Here is a 22,724-nt window from a genome sequence, read left to right as displayed (position 1 = left end):
GACATGCTTAACACCTCAGCCATCCTACAATCTAAGCTTGATGCCCTCAATCGCACACAAATTATCAATGAACCTACCAGGTACAACCCCAAATCTGTAAACACGGGCACCCTCATAGATATCATCCTAACCAACTTGCCCTCCAAATACACCTCTGCTGTTTTCAACCAAGATCTCAGCGATCACTGCCTCATTGCCTGCATCTGTAATGGGGCTGTGGTCAAACGACCACCCCTCATCACTGTCAAACGCTCCCTAAAACACTTCAGCAAGCAGGCCTTTCTAATCGACCTGGCCTGGGTATCCTGGAAGGATATTGACCTCATCCCGTCAGTAGAGGATGCCTGGTTATTCTTTAAAAGTGCCTTCCTCACCATCTTAAATAAGCATGTACCACTCAAAAAATGTAGAACCAGGACCAGATATAGACCTTGGTTCTCTCCTGTGGCGTACTGCATTAGCGTCGAATAGCCCCCGTGATATGCAACTTTTCAGGGAAGTTAGGAACCAATATACACAGACAGTTAGGAAAGCTAAGGCTAGCTTTTTCAAACAGAAATTTGCATCCTTTAGCTCAAACTCAAAAAGTTCTGGGACTGTAAAGTCAATGGAGAATAAGAGCACTTCCTTCCAGGTGCCCACTACACTGAGGCTAAGAAACATTGTCACCACCGATAAATCCACTATAATTGAGAATTTCAATATGCATTTTTCTACAGCTGGCCATGCTTTCCACCTGGCTACCCCTACTCCGGTCAACTGCCCTGCACCCCCCACAGCAACTCGCCCAAGCCTTCCAAATTTCTCCTTCACCCAAATCCAGATAGCTGATGCAAAACAAAGCGTCCTTCACTCATGCTGCCATACCCTCATAAAACTGACCATCCTACCAATCCTCGACTTCGGCGATGTCATTTACAAAATAGCCTCCAACACTCTACTCAACAAATTGGATGCAGTCTATCACAGTGCCATCCGTTTTGTCACCAAAGCCCAATAAACTACCCACCACTGCTACCTGTACACTCTCATAGGCTGACCCTCGCTTCATACTCGTCGCCAAACCCACTGGCTCCAGGTTATCAATAAGTCTGCTAGGTAAAGCCCAGCCTTATCTCAGCTCACTTGTCACCATAGCAGCACCCACCTGTAGCATGCGCTCCAGCAGGTATATCCCACTAGTCACCCCCAAAGCCAATTCCTACTTTGGCCGCCTTTCCTTACAGTTCTCTGCTGCCAATGACTGGAACAAACTGCAAAAATCACTGAAGCTGGAGACTCATATCTCCCTAACTAGCTTTAAGCACCAGCTGCCAGAGCAGCTCACAGATCACTGCACTTGTACATAGCCCATCTGTAAATAGCCCATCCAACTACCTCATCCCCATACTGTATTTATTTATCTTGCTCCTTTGCACCCAGTATCTCTACTTGCACATTCATCTTCTGCACATCTATCACTCCAGTGTTTAATTGGTATGTTGTAATACTTCGCCACCATGGCCTATTTATTGCCTTACCTCCCTTATTATACCTCATTTGCACGCACTGTATATAGACTTTTTTCTACTGTATTATTTGACTGTATGTTTGTTGTATGAGTCAAACTGCTTTGCTTTATCTTGGCCAGGTCGCAGTTGCAAATGAGAACTTGTTCTCAACTAGCCTACCTGGTTAAATAAAGGTGAAATAAAATAAAATAAATAAAAAAATAAGCAGAGAAACAACAGTCCATCATTACTTTAAGATATGAAGGTCAGTCAAGAAATTGCAGCCCAAATAAGTGCTTCACAGAGTTCAAGTAACAAACACATCTCAACATCAACTGTTCAGAGACTGCATGAATCAGTTCTTCATGGCTTCCCTGTGGCTCAGTTGGTAGAGCATGGTGTTTGCAATGCCAGCATGGTGTGTGCAACGCCAGGGTTGTGGGTTCAATTCCCACAGGGGGCCAGTCCAACAAAAAAAAAATGCATGAAATGTATGTATTCACTACTGTAAGTTGCTCTGGATAAGAGCGTCTGCTAAATGGCTAAAATGTAATGGTTGATTTCCTGCAAAGAAAAGACTACTAAAGGACACCAATATGAAGAATGGAATTGCTTGGGCCAAGAAACATGAGCAATGTCCTTTGGTCTGATGAGTCCAAATCAGAGATTTTTGGTTCCAACCACCATGTCTTTGTGAGACGCAGAGTAGGTGAACGGATGATTTCCGTGTGTGTGGTTCCCACCTTGAAGCATGGAGGAGGTGTGATGGTGTGTGGGTGCTTTGCTGGTGACACATAACCAGCATGGCTACCACAGCATTCTGCAGCGATACGCCATCCCATCTGGTTTGCGTTTAGTGGAATTATCATTTGTTTTTCAACAGGACAATGACCCAACACACCTCTAGGCTGTGTAAGGGCTACAGTGAGGGAAAAACGTTTTTGATCCCCTGCTGATTTTGTACGTTTGCCCACTGACAAAGAAATGATCAGTCTATAATTTTAATGGTAGGTTTATTTGAACAGTGAGAGACAGAATAACAACAAAAAATCCAGAAAAACGCATGTCAAAAATGTTATAAATTGATTTGCATTTTAATGAGGGAAATAAGAAAATAAAACGCTGAAATGTCAATTATTTAACCCCTTTGTTATGGCAAGTCTAAATAAGTTCAGTATTAAACATGTGCTTAACAAGTCACATAATAAGTTGTATGGACTCACTTTTTATTTTTTTATTTAACCTTTATTTAACTAGAAAGGTCAGTTAAAAACTAATTCTTATTTACAATTACGGCCTACCAAAAGGCAAAAGCCTTCCTGCGGTGACGGGGGCTGGGATTAAAAATGAATAAATAAATAAAATATAAATATAGGACAAAACACACCTCACGACAAGAGAGACAACACAACGCTACATAAAGAGAGACCTAAGACAACAACATAGCAAGGCAGCAACACAACATAACAACAACATGGTAGCAACACAACATGGTAGCAGCAGAAAACATGGTACCAACATTATTGGGCACAGACAACAGCACAAAGGGCAAGTAGGTGGAGACAACAATACATCACAGAAAGCAGCCACAACTGTCAGTAAGAGTGTCCATGATTGAGTCTTTGAATGAAAAGATTGGTAGATGGGTAAAAAAAAGCAGACATTGAATATCCCTTTGAGCATGATGAAGTTAATAATTACACTTTCGATGGTGTATCAATACACCCAGTCACTACAAAGATACAGGTATCCTTCCTAACTCAGTTGCCGGAGAAGAAGGAAACCGCTCAGGGATTTCACCATGAGGCCAATGGTGACTTTAAAATAGTTACAGAGTTCAATGGCTGTGATAGGAGAAAACTGAGGGTGGATCAACAACATTGTAGTTACTCCACAATACTAACCTAATTGACAGCATGAAAAGAAGGAAACTGTACAGAATAAATTCCAAAACATGCATCCTGTTTGCAACAAGGCAGTAAAGTAAAACTGCAAAAATGTGGGAAAGCAATTAACTTTTCATCTTGAATACAAAGTGTTATGTGCAGGGCAAATCCAATACAACTCATTACTGAGTACCACTCTCAATATTTACAAGGATAGTGGTGTCTGCATCATATTATGTGTATGCTTGTAATTGCTAAGGACTGTGGAGGTTTTCAGGATAAAAAATAAAAGGAATGGAGCTAAGCACAGGCAAATTTCTAGAAGCAAACCTGGTTCAGTCTGCTTTCCACCAGACACCGGGAGATGAATTCACCTTTCAGCAGAACAATAACCTAAAACACATGGCCAAATCTACACTGACGTTGCTTACTAAGAAGACGGCAAATGCTCCTGAGTGGCCAAGTTACAGTTTTGACTTAAATGTGCTTGGAAATCTATGGCAAGACCTGAAAATGGTTGTCTTGCAATGATCAACAACCAATTTGACAGAGCTTGAAGATTGTTGAAAAGAATAATGGGCAAATATTGTACAATCCAGGTGTGGAAAGTTCTTAGAGATTTAGCCAGAAAGACTCAGAGCTATAATTGCTGCCAAATGTGATTCTAACATGCGTTGACTCAGGAGGTTGAATACTTATATAATAAAGATATATTACTGTTTTTATGTATTTTTTACAAATGTATGAATTCGTCTTCCACTTGGACATTACAGAGTATTTTGTGTACATCGTTGACAAAAAAATGACAATGAAATCCTTTTTAATCCCACTATGTATCACAACAAAATGTGGAAAAAGTCAAGGTGTATGAATAGTTTCTGAAGGCACTGTATATACTTGCTTTATACAAATGACCTCCCTCTGAAATTCTACATCAACCACTGTCTAGTAAAAGGCAATTCTGAAGGTCAGCTAAAAGAGTCTCTTGAAGCTGACAGGATAAGTATTTCAAATTGGATAACCCCAAACAAATTAGTGCTAAATACAAAGAAAACCAAGGCAATATGTGCGAAGAGCAGAAGGAATAAACCACCCTCCTTACAGCTGACAGTTGGCGGGACACCCATAGAAGATGTTTCAGTGACTAGGCTGTTCGGTGTGCTGCTGGACAACTGTGTATCTTGGTCATCACACATTTCACAACTCTACAACAAAATTAACAGCACCTCCTCTATGCTAAGAAGGATTGCCAGAGCAAATTCTGGAACAAATCTCACAAGCTCTAATCCATAGTCCAATTACCTCGTCTGGAGCAATGCAAGTGTTGGTGACCTGAAGAGACTGCAGATAGCACAAAATAAGGCAGCTAGAATGGTTCTTCAATGTGGTTATGATTGCTCCTGCATAGAATTACATAATGCACTCAAATGGCCGACTGATGTAACATGCGCAGAGATAGCGGTTGCTAAGTGCGTCGTTGGAGCATGTGTCGACACTGATAGGATCGAAAGAAAGGGGATGTTGCTCTCGGATCAGCATTCTCACTTCAAATCTTACATTAACATTATAATTATTTCACAATACTAACGACAGATCAGCTCCTAGAGAGAAATATTATCACCTATGGCTGCAAATATTGCGGTGGTTTATTGTAATGCTTATCCCTCCCAAAATCTTTACAAAATTACAGATCTTGCACATCACTGCACACGTTAGGCTGCACATCATTAAATATATTGAGACAAATTACAGTCAGTAGCCTACTAGTAGCAAAATATAACTACATTTATTGAACATGAAATATATTTCAATATGATTATAATAGGCCTATAGCCTACTATATTTACATTTTAATGCAGCCATCTCGGTTTTTATTTTAAGCGTCTTTTTATGTCGCTTGTTTGTAGCAATTGCAAAGACATTGGAAACTATATTCTGACGTTATCGGCTGTCACCGAGAGATGGATAAACCATGTGATTCTATGTTTAACTGATATATTCTGTGTATAAAGTGACGCAGGGGGGCAAAAAAACATCTAACAACACACTTAGCTGTTCTACGAGTGGTCTGAGGCAGGCGTTAGATTACGAGCGTTTTCAAGTGCAACGTTAATTCATATGTTTTTGGGAAACAGCTTTAACGATGCTCCTACGGACGTTGTAACGATGAACTTAGACTTAAGACGCTATTGGGAATCTGGGCCCAGTCCAGCATCTCTTAAAATTGCAATATGTAACTTTTTTGGGTAACCCGACCAAATCCACATAAAAATGTGAGTTGTAGACCTGTCATTCTCATTGAAAGTAAGTCTAACAAGAGGAATATCTGTTCTATGTGTGCTATTTCTATGCTTCCCGTTCTTAAGTTTGGTTTTTGCGTCTTTCACTTTCAGTTTTGTACACCAGCTTCAAACTGCAGAAAATGCTACCTTTTTGGTTTTGGAAATTATTTTTCACAATGGTTAGATACTTGCTTGTTTTGTCACATAAACTGAAATTAGGCTAACTATTAGAATCTTAGCAACCAGGTAATGGCAGTGTCACGACTCCCGCCGAAGTCGGCCCCTCTCCTTGTTCGGGCGGCGTTCGGTGGTCGACGTCACCGGCTTACTAGTTGCCACCGATCGATGTTTCACTGTTCGTTTGGTTTTGTCTTTATTGTGTACACCTGTTTTTCATTTCGCTAATCATGTTCATTATTTAACCTCTGCATTTCCTGTTTGTCTTGTCGGTGATTGTTTGTCTGTTTTGTGTAGTTGGAGGTGTTTCTCCAAACTATGTATTTTTCTATGAGAAGATTTATTGATATTTTTAGTAAACACGTTTGTTTACCTTTATCCCTGCGCCTGACTCCTCCACTTCTCTAAGAAAACCATGACAGGCAGAGCGATTTTTGCATACTGCACCTTTAAACATTCCTGGATGCTTTTTCATGTGTGTTTGAGGTCGTTGTCCTGCTGGAAGACCCACAACCTTCAATAGAGATCCAGTTTGTAGACACTGGGTTGAGCATTTGACTACAAAACACATGATAATCTGCTGATTTCATGATGCCTTGCGCACATTCAAGGCCCCCAGTACCAGAGGCAGAAAAGCAACCCCACAGCACTATCAAACCTCTACCATCTTTGACTGCAGGGAGGGTGTTATTTTCTTTGAATGCTTCATTTGTTCATCAATAAACACAGCGTTGATCTGTATTGCCAAAGAGCTCTAATTTTGTTTCATTGGTCCACATACCATTTACCCAAGAATTTAACTTGTTTAGGTGTTTATGTGGGTTTTTGAGAAGTATAATATACTGTATCTTGTAATAATTGTTGTCATAATATACTCTATCTTGTCATAACTGTTGTCATAACAAACTGTATAGGAAATTATTAACTGGAGTTATTGTAGTTATTTCCTCTGGGAAATGAGAGGGATGTGACTCATTGCCAATAGAAAGTGCTCAGTTATGACGAGTGCCTGACAACTGATGGTAAACCAGACAGAAGTATAAAACAACAAACATCTTGTTTCGATGAGTGTATAAGGACGTTTTTTTCAGTCTCAGAGGAAAAAGAGTCAACTTGATTCTGAGCTCTGGTCACCTCAAGCCGTCCTGTGCTCGATACATCTCCCTTTCCATGAAGGCAAGGATGAGTAAAATAATTTGCCCATGCTCCTGGTATATTTAAACAAACTGTGGTAACACTCTGTTATATTCTCAAGAAACCCACAAATAAACCGACATGTTGAACACCCCCCCACCCCCCTCCTTTTCTCACACATAGTCTTTCCTGTGGGAGATGGACCTTGGAGCAGAGGAATACGCCATCCAGCTTTGGGGACGGATTGAGTACCTTGTCATTGGTTTGTCTTCCTGAGGAGGGCAGCTGCAGCAGAGACATGTTGAACACCCCCCCCCCCCCCCCCCCCCTTTTCTCACACATAGTCTTTCCTGTTGTAGGAGCTGGGGGCCATGGACCTTGGAGCAGCGGAATACGCCATCCGGCTTTGGGGACGGATTGAGTACCTTGTCATTGGTTTGTCTTCCTGAGGAGGGCAGCTGCAGCAGAGGATAGCCCCCCCCCCCCCAGCAGCAGCAATGCGGCCGCGGCCTAGCCCAGGCACAGCGCTGCCCCGATCTCCATCTTCTGTGCCGAGGGGATGATAGGGTTGTAGAACTCCAAGATGATGGGGTGGGCTGACCAGGACACAGGCACCAGCTGGGCCAGCGAAGCCAGGATAAAGGCAGCTCCGGCAGACACCATCACCTTGGCCTTCACTCCCTCCTCCTCGATGCAGTTGGCACACTTGGCTCCGATGGTCGCCACGAGGAGAGCTAAGACCCCCAGGATGATGGTGACCACAGAGAGAGCTCTGGCAGCCTTCAGGTCCTGGGGCAAGGCCAGCATGGAGTTGTACACCTTACACTGCATCTGGCCTGTGCTCTGAACCACACAGCTCATCCATAAACCTTCCCAGTAGACCTGGGCTGTGATGATGTTGGTTCCGATGACGGCTGAGACCCTCCACATGGGCAGAGCACAGCTCACTACGCTCAGTATCCAGCCCAGCACTGACAGGATCCCACCCACTAGCTCCAGAGCGAACGACGCCATCGCACCACACTACAATTAAGTCTCACTTAGGATTAAGATGGCACTCCTCTTTCTCTCACTCTCCTTTTCTTGGTCTCAGTCACTCACTCTTCTGCTGTGTCTCTTTCGCTCCTTTCCCAGTCTCTTTATTTGTGTGTGTTTCTCCTCATAAAAGGGAGTAGTATTTATGGGTTAGCCATTAGCCCATAGTAGCACTGTGTTCTGTAGTGTTAACGGGTAAGAGCTTGTTATGTGGTTGATGGGTAACCAGATGATAAGGAGGCAGGGACACTGAAACAAAGCTGGTTAGAGTGTGTGTGTGTTTGTGTTTGTGTATGTGCGCCTGCATGTATATGTGCGCGTGTTTGTGCATGTGTGTGTGTTTACTGTGGCCTACACAGTAAAAATGTGTAAAAATGGGCTGCATGCTGACAATTCATTCTTAGGGGCCTTGAGGGTGTGCACACATTCGTTCCAGCCCTAGACTAACATACCCACCTGTTTCAACTAATTAACAAATCACCATGCCCTTGATTACTTGAAACAGGTGTTAGTGTAAAGTTTGAACAAAAACTGTGTGCATCAAGTGGTTCCCACACCGGAAAGGATGAGAAACACTGATGTACAGCAAAGGAGCCACACCAACACTGTACAGTCTGCAGCGATTGCCATTTTTACTGTGTTCGATTGGCAGATTGGTTGGTTGTGTTGGCAGTAGAGTTGGCACCGTACCTTTACACTTGTGGAGCTATCAAAGTCCACTGCGGTAGATTTAACCTAATAATGGAATAGCACAAACGGTTAAAACAGGGCATATAACAATTCCATTAGCACATAGTGTCTTGTTTGCTCTACTTGAGCTCTCTCTCTCTCTTTCTCTGTAAGCCTGCATGGGGGATAGGTTACAACATGCAATATAATATATCTCACATGCGTTGGGCCACAATACTCATAGAATTCTGCAGGACAATGTCAGGCCATCTATCTTCGCGCTGAAACTGAAGAGCATGCAGCAAGACAATGATCCAAAACTCACAATCAAGTCTACATGAAAATGGCTAAAAAGCAACACATTTGAAGTTTTGGAATGGCCTAGTCAAAGTCCAGACATAATCCCAATTGAGATGTTGTGGCAGGACTTGAAACGAGCATTTCATGCTTGAAAACCCACAAATCATGCTTGAAAACACTACAAATCTACCATTCCAGTGTTTTACTTGCTATATTGTTTTTACTTTGCCACCATGGCCTTTGTTTTGCCTTTACCTCCCTTATCTCACCTCATTTGCTCACATTGTATATAGACTTATTTTCTACTGTATAATTGACTGTATGTTTGTTTTACTCCATGTGTAACTCTGTGTTGTTGTGTGTGTCGAACTGCTTTGCTTTATCTTGGCCAGGTCGCAATTGAAAATGAGAAATTGTTCTCAACTTGCCTACCTGGTTAAATAAAGGTGAAATAAATAAAATAAAAAATAACAGCCGCAACTCTTCTTGGAAGACTTTCGACTAGATGCAGAAACATTGCTGCAGAGATTTGCTTCCATTCAGCCACAAGAGCATTAGTGAGGTCGGGCACTGATGTTGAACGATTATACCTAGGTCATAGTCGGTGTTCCAATTCATCCCAAAAGTGTTTGATGGGGTTGAGGTCAGGGCTCTGTGCAGGCCGGTCAAGTTCTTCCACACCGATCGACAAACCATTTCGCTTTGTGCAAGTGGGCACTGTCATGCTGAAACAGGAAAGGGCCTTCCCCAATCTGTTGCCACAAAGTTGGAAGCACAGAATCGCCTAGAATGTCATTGTATGCTGTAGCATTAAGATTACCCTTCACTGGAACTAAGGGGCGTAGCTCGAACCATGAAAATGAGCCCCAGACCATTATTCCTCCTCCGCCAAACTGTACAGATGGCACTTTGCATTGGGGCAGGTAGCATTCTCCTGGCATCAAACCCAGATTCGTCTGTCAGATTGACAGATGGTGAAGCGTGATTCATCACTGCAGAGAACGCATTTCCACTGTTCCAGCCAACGCTCCAGCCAACGCTTGGCGATCTTAGGCTTGTGAGGCTGCTCGGCCATGGAAACTCAATTCATGAAGCTCCCGACAAAAAGTTATTGTGCTGATGTTGGTTCCAGAGGCCATTTGGAACTTCTTAGTGAGTGTTGCAACTGAGGACAGACGATTTTTACGCGTTATACGCTTCAGCACACGGCAGTCCTGTTCTGTGGTCTTGTGTGGCCTACCACTTCACGGTTGAGCCATTGTTACTCCTAGACATTTCCACTTCACAATAACAGCACATACAGTTGACCAGGGCAGCTCTAGCAGGGCAGAAATTTGACGAACTGACTTGTTGGAAAGGTGACATCCTATGACGGTGCCAGGTTGAAAGTGACTGAGCTCTTCAGCAAGGCCATTCTTCTGCCAATGTTCCTCTATGGAGATTGAATGGCTGTGTGCTCGATTTTTACACCTGTCAGCAACAGGTGTGGCTGAAATAGCTTAATCCACTAATTTGAAGGGGGTCTACATACTTTTGTATATATAGTGTAGGGACTGTACGTGCATGCGTACCTACTTGTGTAAATTTCAGGGTGCATGTGTGTGTGACTGGTTACTCCAGCACTGGCACAGCCACAGAAGAAAACAGGTGTAGAATATGATCTTGTTTATTTGTACAAGTTATCGCTCAACACACTTTAGAATCACTCAGACAGGCCACTCCACTATGGACAAACAAATCATATATTAGCAGCGATAAGATAACCTGGGCTGCCACCCTATTACCTAGTGCACTACTTTTGTCCAGGACGTGGTCAAAGGTTGTGCACAATTACTGTAGGTAATAGGGTGCCATTTGGGACGTAGCCGTTAATCTGCGTCTGAGGAAGGATTCAATGGCACAAATAAAGCACACCTTAAGTGTTTGTTCAATCAAATTGGAAACGATTTTAGATGAATGCTGGTCAATACTTCTGAAGAGTAGAAGACTTGTATTACTGACTGTTATACTGTATTGCTGGTTTCCCAGCCTAGTCTTGGACTAAAAAATGATTTCCATTAAAAAACTTTTTAGTTCAGGACTAGGCTCAATCTGTGTCCATTCGTCACACTTTATTTGGATAGTCTGGATTGTTCATCTGTCCATTTACAGATGGTCATACTATCAACAAATTATATGTTGATAATCAACTGCTTGCTAAGGTTACGGTTAGGTTTGGGTTTTGAATAGGTGTAGCGTTAAGTTTCAGGTTAAGGTAAGGGTTAAGTTTAGGGTTAGGATAAGGGTTAACCTGTTAGGGCTAGGGGGCAGTAATGACACGGCCGGATAAAAAATGTACCCGATTTAATCTGGTTACTACTCCTGCCCAGAAACGAGAATATGCATATAATTAGTAGATTTGGATAGAAAACACTCTAAAGTTTCTAAAACTGTTTGAATGGTGTCTGTGAGTATAACAGAACTCATATGGCAGGCCAAAACCTGAGAAGATTCCATACAGGAAGTGCCCTGTCTGACAATTTGTTCTCCTTCTGTGGCATCTCTATCGAAAATACAGCATCTCTGCTGTAACGTGACATTTTATAAGGCTTCCATTGGCTCTCAGAAGGCACCAGAAAGTGGAATGACGTCTCTCCTGTCTCTGGGCGAAAAACAGCAGGAGATTTTGTGAGTGGTCAGGCTGAGAACAGTGACACTGGAGATGCGCGTTCTCAATTTTTTTCGCCCGGTTGGAATATTATCGCTATTTTACGAGAAAAATTGCATAAAAATTGATTTTAAACAGCGTTTGACATGCTTCTAAGTATGGTAATGGAATATTTTGACATTTTTGGTCACGAAATGCACTCGCGCGTCACCCTTCGCATACTGACCTGAACGCACAAACAAAACGGAGGTATATGAATATAACTATGGATTATTTGGAACCAAAACAACATTTGTTGTTGAAGTAGAAGTCCTGGGAGTGCATTCTGACGAAGAACAGCAAAGGTAATCCAATTTTTCTTATAGTAAATCTTAGTTTGGTGAGGGCCAAACTTGGTGGGTGTCAAATTAGCTAGCCGTGATGGCCGGGCTATGTACTCAGAATATTGCAAAATGTGCTTTCGCCGAAAAGCTATTTTAAAATCTGACACCGCGATTGCATAAAGGAGTTCTGTATCTATAATTCTTTAAATAATTGTTATGTATTTTGTGAACGTTAATCGTGAGTAATTTAGTAAATTCACCGGAAGTTTGCGGGGGGTACGCTAGTTCTGAACATCACATACTAATGTAAAAAGCTGTTTTTTGATATAAATATGAACTTGATTGAACAAAAAATGCATGTATTGTATAACATAATGTCCTAGGAGTGTCATCTGATGAAGATCATCAAAGGTTAGTGCTGCATTTAGCTGTGGTTTTGGTTTTTGTGACATATATGCTTGCTTTGAAAATGGCTGTGTGATTATTTTTGGCAGGGTACTCTCCTGACATAATCTAATGTTTTGCTTTCACTGTAAAGCCTTTTTGAAATCGGACAATGTGGTTAGATTAACGAGAGTCTTGTCTTTCAAATGGTGTAAAATAGTTATATGTTTGAGAAATTTAAGTTATAGCATTTTTTAGGTATTTGTATTTCGCGCCACGCGATTCCACTGGCTGTTGCCCAGGGAGGTTAATAAGATAACAAATTGCATACTGTATATTCTCTGAATTTGGCGCTAAGACATACAGATTATGAAAGTGAAGACATTGTTTTGTTAAAACCAGGTGAAACCCCCAAACAGTGAAAAATCGACATTTGGACAAAAACACAATTTATATGCAAATTAGCCATAGCGACTTCTGACTGATTATGATAAAGCGCATCACATTTACAACTTGAAGCAACCACATATTTAGCCATGGAACATGTTCTGATTTTCCAGTGAGGGATCAAGCCTCGACACACCTACAACTTCTTGATTCCTCAAAACCCAGCCCTTTCGCGCCACCACCAGCATTTACGCTCATAATTCCAGCTGTGAAAATAGCACAAATATTTCAGACACACCCCAGGACCGATAGCTCTACTGTCAGCACTATGATTTACCATTGCATTAGATTTGTTCAAATAAAGCCCAATGTGTAATTTAGTCTTTAAAACCTCTTACATCTAGACGTTCCGCTAGCGGAACACCTGCGCCAATATCCAATGATAGGCGTGGCGCGAATTACAAATTCCTCAAAAATCCCAAAACTTCCATTTTTCAAACATATTACTATTTTACACCATTTTAAAGACAAGACTCTCCTTTATCTAACCACACTGTCCGATTTCAAAAAGGCTTTACAGCGAAAGCAAAACATTAGATTATGTCGGCAGAGTACCCAGCCAGAAATAATCAGACACCCATTTTTCAAGCTAGCATATAATGTCACAAAAAACAAACCCCAGCTAAATTCAGCACTAACCTTTGATGATCTTCATCAGATGACACGCCTAGGACATTATGTTATACAACACATGCATGTTTTGTTCAATCAAGTTCATATTTATATCAAAAACCAGCTTTTTACATTAGCATGTGACGTTCAGAACTAGCATTCCCACCGAACACTTCCGGTGAATTTACTAAATTACTCACGATAAACGTTCACAAAAAACATAACACTTATTTTAAGAATTATAGATACAGAACTCCTTTATGCACTCACTATGTCCAATTTTAAAATAGCTTTTCGGTGAAAGCACATTTTGCAATATTCTGAGTAGATAGCCCAGCCATCCCGGCTAGCTATTTTGACACCCACCAAGTTTGACCCTCACCAAACTCCGATTTACTATTAGAAAAGTTTGATTACCTTTCCTGTTCTTTGTCAGAATGGACTCCCAGGACTGCTACTTCAATAACAAATGTTGGTTTGGTTCAAAATAATCCATAGTTATATCCAAATAGCAGCGTTTTGTTCGTGACACTATCCAAGGGTGACGAAGGGTTACGCGCCCGACGCGTTTCGTGACAAAAAAAATCTAAATATTCCATTACCGTACTTCGAAGCATGTCAACCGCTGTTTAAAATACATTTTTATGCAATTTTTCTCGTAAAAAAGCGATAATATTCCGACCGGGAGTCGTTGTTTACGTTCAAAGACGAAAGAATAAAAACATGGGGTCACCTCGTGCATGTGCCTCAGTCTCATTGTACTCTGATCGACCACTATCAAAATGCGCTAATGTTTTTCAGCCAGGGCCTGCAAAGCCACCATTCAGCTTTTTCCCGGTTTCTGAGAGCCTATGGGAGCCGTAGGAAGTGTCACGTTAGAGCAAAGATCCCCTGTTTTGGTTAGAGATGATCAAGAAGGCCAAGAAATGGTCAGAGAGGGCGCTTCCTGTTTGGAATCTTCTCAGGTTTTGGCCTGCCAAATGAGTTCTGTTATACTCACAGACACCATTCAAACAGTTTTAGAAACTTTGGAGTGTTTTCTATCCAAAGCTAATAATTATATGCATATTCTAGTTTCTGGGCAGGAGTAATAATCAGATTAAATCGGGTACGTTTTTTATCCGGCCGTGAAAATACTGCCCCCTATCCATAACAGGATAAACACAAAAACTATGTTTCAGGTGAGAATGAGGCAGATCTGATGTTGAAAATTAAGGAAATTTGTGCCTAACTCACCCATACCTTGTTTTATAATTTTTTTTAAATAAGTTGGGTCTAGTTCTAGTCGTTAGCTACATCACTACATGGCAAAAACGTAATTAACTACTGAAAACACTAGCAAGTTTTGAATTGAGTTAAACTACCACCAAGCTACTGCAAAATGTAGTTAAATTACTAATTGATCAACATCTAGTTCACTATGACCCAACAATCAATTTGCGCATATATTCTGTGCACAGCGCCATGTAAAAAATCTTTGCAGCGTGAGTGTTATGACATCATGTTGTAAGATTTCTCACTGCGTGAACATTTTCCCAGTTGAATATTTGCACGCATTTCTATTTATGTGGAAGGCTGAGCTTGTGTGGCTGTCTCGCTCACACATCCCCCCCTTGCCCTTGAATTAGCCAGATCGCTATCTAGATAGCCAGCATAATTATCGGTCAACTGGTCGAGATGCTTGTCTCGGAGGTGTGCAGTTTTAGCTTGTTTGTATAGCTAAATAAACAGATGTAAAAGCTAGGTTTTAGCCAAAGTATTAACAACTGTTTCCCATCTCCAGTAAAAGTGACTTTGACATTGTTCAAAGATGTTATTTTGATAACCAAATGTTTTGAGCTAGCTATCTGCCATTTTGTGCATCACATGATACACTAGCTAGATAGCACATTTAGCTTGTGATCACAACTAGCTAACGTTAAATTGCTCATCAAGTAAGCCAAGTACACTACATGACCAAAAGTATGTGGACACCTGCTCATTGAACATCTCATTCCAAAATCATGGTCATTAAAACCTGTTGAGGACAGACATTCCGCTAGCGGGTCCCCGTTCCGCCAGCGGGACCCCTCGCCAACAGCCAATGGAATAGCAGGGCGCGAAATACAAAACAACAAAAATCTCATAATTCAAATTTCTCAAACAATCAACTATTTTACACCATTTTAAAGATAAACTTCTCATTGATCCAACCACATTGTCCGATTTCAAAAAGGCTTTACGGCGAAAGCATAGCATTAGGTTATGTTAGGACAGCACCTAGACAAGAAAAACCACACAGCCATTTTCCAAGAAAGGAGAGGCGTCACAAAAACCAGAAATACAGCTAAAATTAATCACTAACCTTTGACGATCTTCATCAGATGACACTCCCAGGACTCAATGTTACACAATACATGTATGTTTTGTTCGATAAAGTTCATATTTATATCCAAAAACCCCATTTTACATTGGCGAGGGATGTTCAGAAAAGGTTTTCCCCCTAAAACGACCGGTGAATGAGCACATCAATTTACAAAAATACTCATCATAAACATTGATAAAATTTACAACTGTTATTGAAAGAATTATAGATACCCTTCTCCTTAATGCAACTGCTGTGTCAGATTTCAAAACAGCTTTACGGCGAAAGCACATTGTTCAATATTCTGAGTACAGAGCTCAGCCATCAAACCAAGCTATACACTTACACGCCAAGTTCTGAAGTCAACAAAACTCAGAAATAGTATTATAAATCTTCACTTACCTTTGCTGATCTTCATCGGAATGCACTCCCAGGACCCCCACTTCCACAAGAAATGTTCGTTAAATTCGATAAACTCCATATTTATGTCCAAATACCTCCGTTTTATTCGCGCGTTCAGATCACTATTCCAAAGGCACAATGCGAGAGCGCAAAACCCTAGACGAATAGTCAAAAAGTTCCATTACCGTTCGTAGAAACATGTCAAACGATGTTTACAATCAATCCTTAGGGTCTTTTTATCATAAATCTTCGATAATATTCCAACTCGACAATAGCGTATTCATTGCAGAGGAAAAAGAAGGAACGGTGCGCCTGCGTGACTCCGTAATAAACAACTCATTGGCCTCAGGCAGTCCACTTGTTGAGTCAGCTCTTATTCTCTCCCCAGTCACAGTAGAAGCATGAAACAAGGTTCTAAAGACTGTTGACATCTAGTGGAAGCCTTAGGAAGTGCAAAATGACCCCTCAGACACTGTAGTTTGGATAGGCAATCTCTTGAAAAACTACAAATCTCAGATTTCCCACTTCCTGGTTGGATTTTTCTCAGGTTTTTGCCTGCCATATGAGTTCTGTTATACTCACAGACATCATTCAAACAGTTTTAGAAACCTCAGAGTGTTTTCTATCCAAATATACTAATTATATGCAAATATTTGACTCTGGGCCCGAGTAGCAGGCAGTTTACTCTGGGCACGCTTTTCATCCAAACGTGAAAATATTGCCCCCTATCCCAAACAGGTTTTAATATGGAGTTGTCCCCCCTTTGCTGCTCACTCCAGAGAAAGCGTTTCCACTGCTCCAGATTCCAATGGCGGTGAGCCGTTGCTCCTAGATGTTTCCACTTCATAATAACAGCACTTACAGTTTACAGGGGCAACTCTAGCAGGGCAGAAATTTGATAAACTGACTTGTTGGAAAGGTAGCATCCTATGACGGTGTCACGGTGAAAGTCACTTAGCTCTTCAGTAAGGTCATTCTACTGCCAATGTTTGTTTATAGAGATTGCATGTCTGTGTGCTTGATTTTATTCACCTGTCAGCAACGGGTGTGGCTGAAATAGCCGAATCTACTAATTTGAAGGGGTGTCCACATACTTTTGTATATATAGTGTACCTCAACTCCTCCACGAAGCTGAGCGCAGACTAGAGATTTTTAAATGAACCCCCAACTCACTATGTATTGATATGTCAAAAATGTAAATTCTTAAACCCTTATTGTGTACCTACTGTATGTTTGTCCTCGGTTGTCACGTGCCTTTTTTATTTGCTGAAATCAATACTTTGGAATAAACCGTTTATCAAATACAACCACCGACTGTTTCCTCATTGCTGTTGGTCTAAGATGGCAACTCAGCTTGCATAGGAATGTGCCCATTGAATCTCAATAAGGAAATATTTTGGGGCCATGTATTGTGCTAGTAGGTTGATGACAACAGAAATTAACTGTGAAATATTTTAGGGTATGAGAGGAAGAGACATTACAGGCTATCCAAAAGGCTATCAGGCTATCCACTATTCATCCACAAGGTATCAGACCAAAAGCAAAATGTACAACAAGTAAAACCTGCATAAACAATTAATGTCTCATGGTGATCTGCTGTATTGTAGCAGATATTGATGACACTAGACAGGGTCAAAGACTGTCAGTATTCTTCCTGCCTAGGCAAAAATATGTTGCTGTGTAGCTACAACAACATACAGTAGCCCACCCAAATACAATGGGTCATGCTCTTCATGTTACACTTACCCAGTGGGGCAGCTTAATGTCAGGTTAATGACAGTAAACAACACTGAAATATGAGAAATGTATTTATTTCACGGAGAGAGGGGGAGAGACAGAGATACATTCTCAGAAATACAATTCACGTGTTTTCATGTACGTCTGCTTTCCTTTAGTCTTCAGAAAAATGATTAAATCCCTCTGCTCCCTAAGACATATTAGACTTCAAACCGTACAAGCCAAGACTTCCAACAAATGTATACAACCTCCAAGCAATACAAACAGAATCAGTCCTTCAACCCAGATATTAGTAATTCAAGCAAGAGGTAGTATGTGCTGAGACATATGGTGTGGAAAAAAGTATCTGAAATTGAACATTTGATTGCAAAGGGGGCAAAAGTAGGATGAACGTAATAGCACAGTGAGGATTAATGAATTGAAAGAACAGGGGTGCAGCAAGCATACATCAATGATGCCACTCTTGCTGCTGGTGATTCTCTGATCCACCTCTACGCAGACGATACCATTCTATATACTTCTGGCCCTTCTTTGGACACTGTGTTAACTAAACTCCAGACGAGCTTCAATGCCATACAACTCTCCTTCCGTGGCCTCCAACTGCTCTTAAATGCAAGTAAAACTAAATGCATGCTCTTCAACCGATCACTACCAGCACCTGCCCACCCGTCCAGCATCACTACCCTGGACGGTTCTGACTTAGAATATGTGGACATCTACAAATACCTAGGTGTCTGGTTAGACTGTAAACTCACATTAAGCATCTCCAATCCAAAATTAAATCTAGAATCGGCTTCCTATTTCACAACAAAGCATCCTTCACTCATGATGCCAAACATACCCTCGTAAAACTGACTATCCTACCGATCCTTGACTTCGGCGATGTCATTTACAAAATAGCCTCCAACACTCTACTCAGCAAATTGGATGCAGTCTATCACAGTGCCATCCGTTTTGTCACGAAAGCCCCATATACTACCCACCACTGCAACCTGTATGCTCTCGTGGCTGGTCCTCGCTTCATATTTGTCGCCAAACCCATTGGCTCCAGGTCATCTATCAGTCTTTGCTAGGTAAAGCCTTATCTCAGCTCACTGGTCACCATAGCAGCACCCACCCGTAGCACGCGCTCCAGCAGGTATATTTCACTTGTCACCCCCAATCTCCCTCACTAACTTTAAACACCAGCTGTCAGAGCAGCTCACAGATCACTGCACCTGTACAAAGCCCATCTGTAAATAGCCTATCCAACTACCTCATCCCCATACTGTAATTTAGTTTTTTTTGCTCCTTTGCACCCTAGTATCTCTACTTGCACATTCATCTTCTGCACACCTATCACTCCAGTGTTTAATTGCTAAATTGTAATTATTTGCCACTGTGGCCTATTTATTGCCTTACCTCCCTTATCTTACCTCATTTGCACACACTGTATATAGACTTTTTGTTCTATTGTGTTAATGACTGTACGTTTGTTTATTCCATGTGTAACTCTGTGTTATTGTTTTTGTCGCACTGCTTTGCTTTATCTTGGCCAGGTCGCAGTTGTAAATGAGAACTTGTTCTCAACTGGCCTACCTGGTTAAATAAAATAATAATATAAAATGCAGGAGACTGAGCCACCCAGGGGAGGCAGAGGAGCACAGGATCAGGCTGCTTCTCAGAATGGACTGTAGGATGGATGCTGAGAAGAACAGAGGACCTGACGCTGCCAGGGCTTCTGCTCGCTAGGGGAAATAATGACACAAACAGTGAGTCATGATGATGTGCCATGACACTTTCCTTCTTGAAAGTCCAAAAAAAACAGGTGGAATGTTGGATGCATAGATTGTGATTTTTGAAACAGGTTTGTGTAGTTTTTGTTATTGTAAACCAGAGGACATATTAGTCAACATATTACAATTGCTGTCTTTAAATGTGTATTTGTAGTGTCAACTGCATCAAGAACAGTTGGCCTTGGACTTACAATGAATCTTGGAATTTGATTGACAGACTTGATAAGAGGTATGATCTTTGACTTTTTCTCCATTTAAAGAGCACATTGTGAATCCACACACACAGCTTATATGATACTACTCCACGTCTGCTCCACAACATGTATTCTATGCTTGTTAGACCTGTTGAAATTGTTGCATGTTGCATTTATATTTTTGTTCGGTTATATTTTGATATGCATTTTACATACAAGCGTTCCACACCACGGTTAATTCCATGTATGTACTCAACACACAGCACCTTTAAAGATAATTGTTTTTAATTGTCCCTGGGTTCCACTAAGACCCTACATTTATGAACACATACTCTCTCTCGCATACACGGTCACTGATTGCCTCAATCTGTTGTCATATAAATGTTTTAATTTGTGAATCCGCATTCCTACAGAGTTCTTGTTTACAATTCTAAAGCTGTGACCTTTAAAATGACACACACAGAAACTCACACCTCCCAAAATGTCCCAGTGAGTGGAAGGTGACTATATTAGGTGTTTGTCAGAGGGACTAGTATTTGGAGGAAAATGACTCACTAACTGTCGCTTGGTGACAACCCCTCCCCCTCCCCTCCTCCCTCCCCTGTCACTAAACTAAATTAAACAAGAGAGGGGGAAGGGAGAGGTAGAGAGACTTAGCATAAGTCATGGCAAAATGTATTATAGTATTATATAGAGCCCTTATTGCATGGAACTTCCTTCCATCTCATATTGCTCAAATAAACAACAAACTTGGTTTAAAAAAACAGATAAAGCAACACCTCACGGCACAACGCCTCTCCCCTATTTGACCTAGATAGTCTGTGTCTATGCATTGATATGTAGGCTACGCCTTTTTAAAAAATGGATGTAGTTCTGTCCTTGAGCTGTTATTTTATAATGATGTTCTGTATTATGTCATTCTGTATTATGTTTGATGTTTTATGTGGACCCCAGGAAGAGTAGCTGCTGCTTTTGCAACAGCTAATGGGGACCCTAATAAAATACCAAATACCACCATTTCCAAAACTGCAAGTGACAGCAGAGACTAGAGGAACCTCAAAAATGTAAAGGAAGTGAAGGAGCATCATTGGCAGGGGGTACTGGAGCCTGAGAGCATTGCATGGAATACAGTGCTTAAATTATCAAATGACTCCCGCAAATTCACTATAGAAAAAAACGATATACCTCCGGTAATATGTATAATATACTTAGCTTTTTTTTTTACTATTTCTTAATGTTGTTGCATTTCGTTGGATGTATACCATGTGTATCCTGTACACACGAATAATAAAACTTGAAACTTAATTGGTTTTGGGTGCTCAGTTTTTCTATATGGCATACTTCTTATGGTGTTGCGCCAATATGCAAACTATCAGACAGCCTGTGATTTCTCTGACCATCAAAATTTGGGTCTGGACCAAAAACATTTGGGGCTGCAGCCCCGGAAACCCAGGTCTAATGACGCCTATGGGTAACACTACACTCCCTCTTCCTTTTCATGGACACATATGCTTTGTTTAATGCCAGTGGCAAGTCATTGGTAAAAATAGAAAAGAGTAGAGGGCCTAGAGAGCTGCCCCGCGGTGCCCCACACTTTACATGTTTAACATTAGAGATGCTTTGAGTTCTATTAAATAGATAGTTCTGAATTCACGATATGGCAGAGGTTGAAAAGCCATAGCACTTAAGTTTTTTCAACAACAGGTAATGGTCAATAATATCAAAGGCTGCATTGAAATCTAACTGTACAGCTCCCACAATCTTCTTATTAACAATTTCTTTCAACCAATCATCAGTCATTTGTGTCAGTACAGTACATGTTGAGTGCCTTTCTCTATAAGCATGCTGAAAGTCTGTTGTTAATTTGTTTACAGCGAAATAGCATTGACTTAGACATAGACTTCTCTCTAGGCTCAGATTAAAAATATGACAGATAGGAGTGGCAATAGAGTCAGCCACCATCCTCAGTAGCTTTCCATCTAAGTTGTCAATGCCAGGAGGTTAGTCATTATTGATTATTAACAATAATTATTCCACCTCTCCCACACTAACTTTACAAAATTCAAACTTGCACTGCTTTTCTTTCATTATTAGTTTTTTTTATGCGTGAATATAATTGCTCACTGTTTGTTATGGGCATTTCCTGCCTAAGTTTGCCCACTTTGCCAATGAAATAATGATTAAAATAATTGCCAACATCAAATGGTTTTGTGATGAATAAGCCATCTTTATTCGATGAAAGATGGAGTTGAATTTGTCTTTCTGCTCATAATTTCATTTAAAGTACTCCATCATTCTTTATGTCATTGATCTTGACTTCATAATAAAGTTTCTTCTTCTTTTTGTTGAGTTTAGTCACATAATTTCTCAATTTTCAGTAAGTAAGCCAGTCAGATATCCAGCCAGACTTATTAGTCACTCCTTTTGCCCCATCTCTTTCAACCATACAGTTTTTCAATTCCTCATCAATCCATGGAACCTTAACAATTCTAAGTCAGTTTCTTAACAGGTGCATGTATATCAATAATTGGAAGAAGCAATTTCATAAATTCATCAAGTGCAGCGTCTGGATCCTCCTCAATAATCACTTCAGACCAACAAATATGTTTAACATCATCCACATAAGAGTTACAGCAAAATCTTTTGTATGATCTCTTATACACTATTTTAGGCCCAGCTGTTGGAACTTTGGCTTTGCTGGATATAGCCACTATATTGTGATCACTGCATCCAATTGGTACGGATATAGCTTTAGAACAAAGTTCTACAGTATTAGTAAAAATATGATCGATACATGTGGATGATCTTGTTCCTGTAGTGTTTGTAAACACTCTGGTAGGTTGATTAATAACCTGAACCAGATTACAGGCACTGGTTACAGTAAGA

General features: G+C 40.9%; 1 pseudogene; it reads right to left on the bottom strand.

The window, feature by feature from the left end:
* Positions 1-7,303: 7,303 nt before the first annotated feature.
* Positions 7,304-8,096, bottom strand: LOC106603005 (claudin-4-like; annotated as a pseudogene).
* Positions 8,097-22,724: the final 14,628 nt, after the last annotated feature.

Source organism: Salmo salar, chromosome 04 (genome assembly GCF_965601325.2).
Source record: "Salmo salar chromosome 04, fSalSal1, whole genome shotgun sequence".
Taxonomy (NCBI): domain Eukaryota; kingdom Metazoa; phylum Chordata; class Actinopteri; order Salmoniformes; family Salmonidae; genus Salmo; species Salmo salar.
Note: the sequence above shows the minus strand (reverse complement) of the source record. Positions and strands in the feature narration are given on the sequence as shown.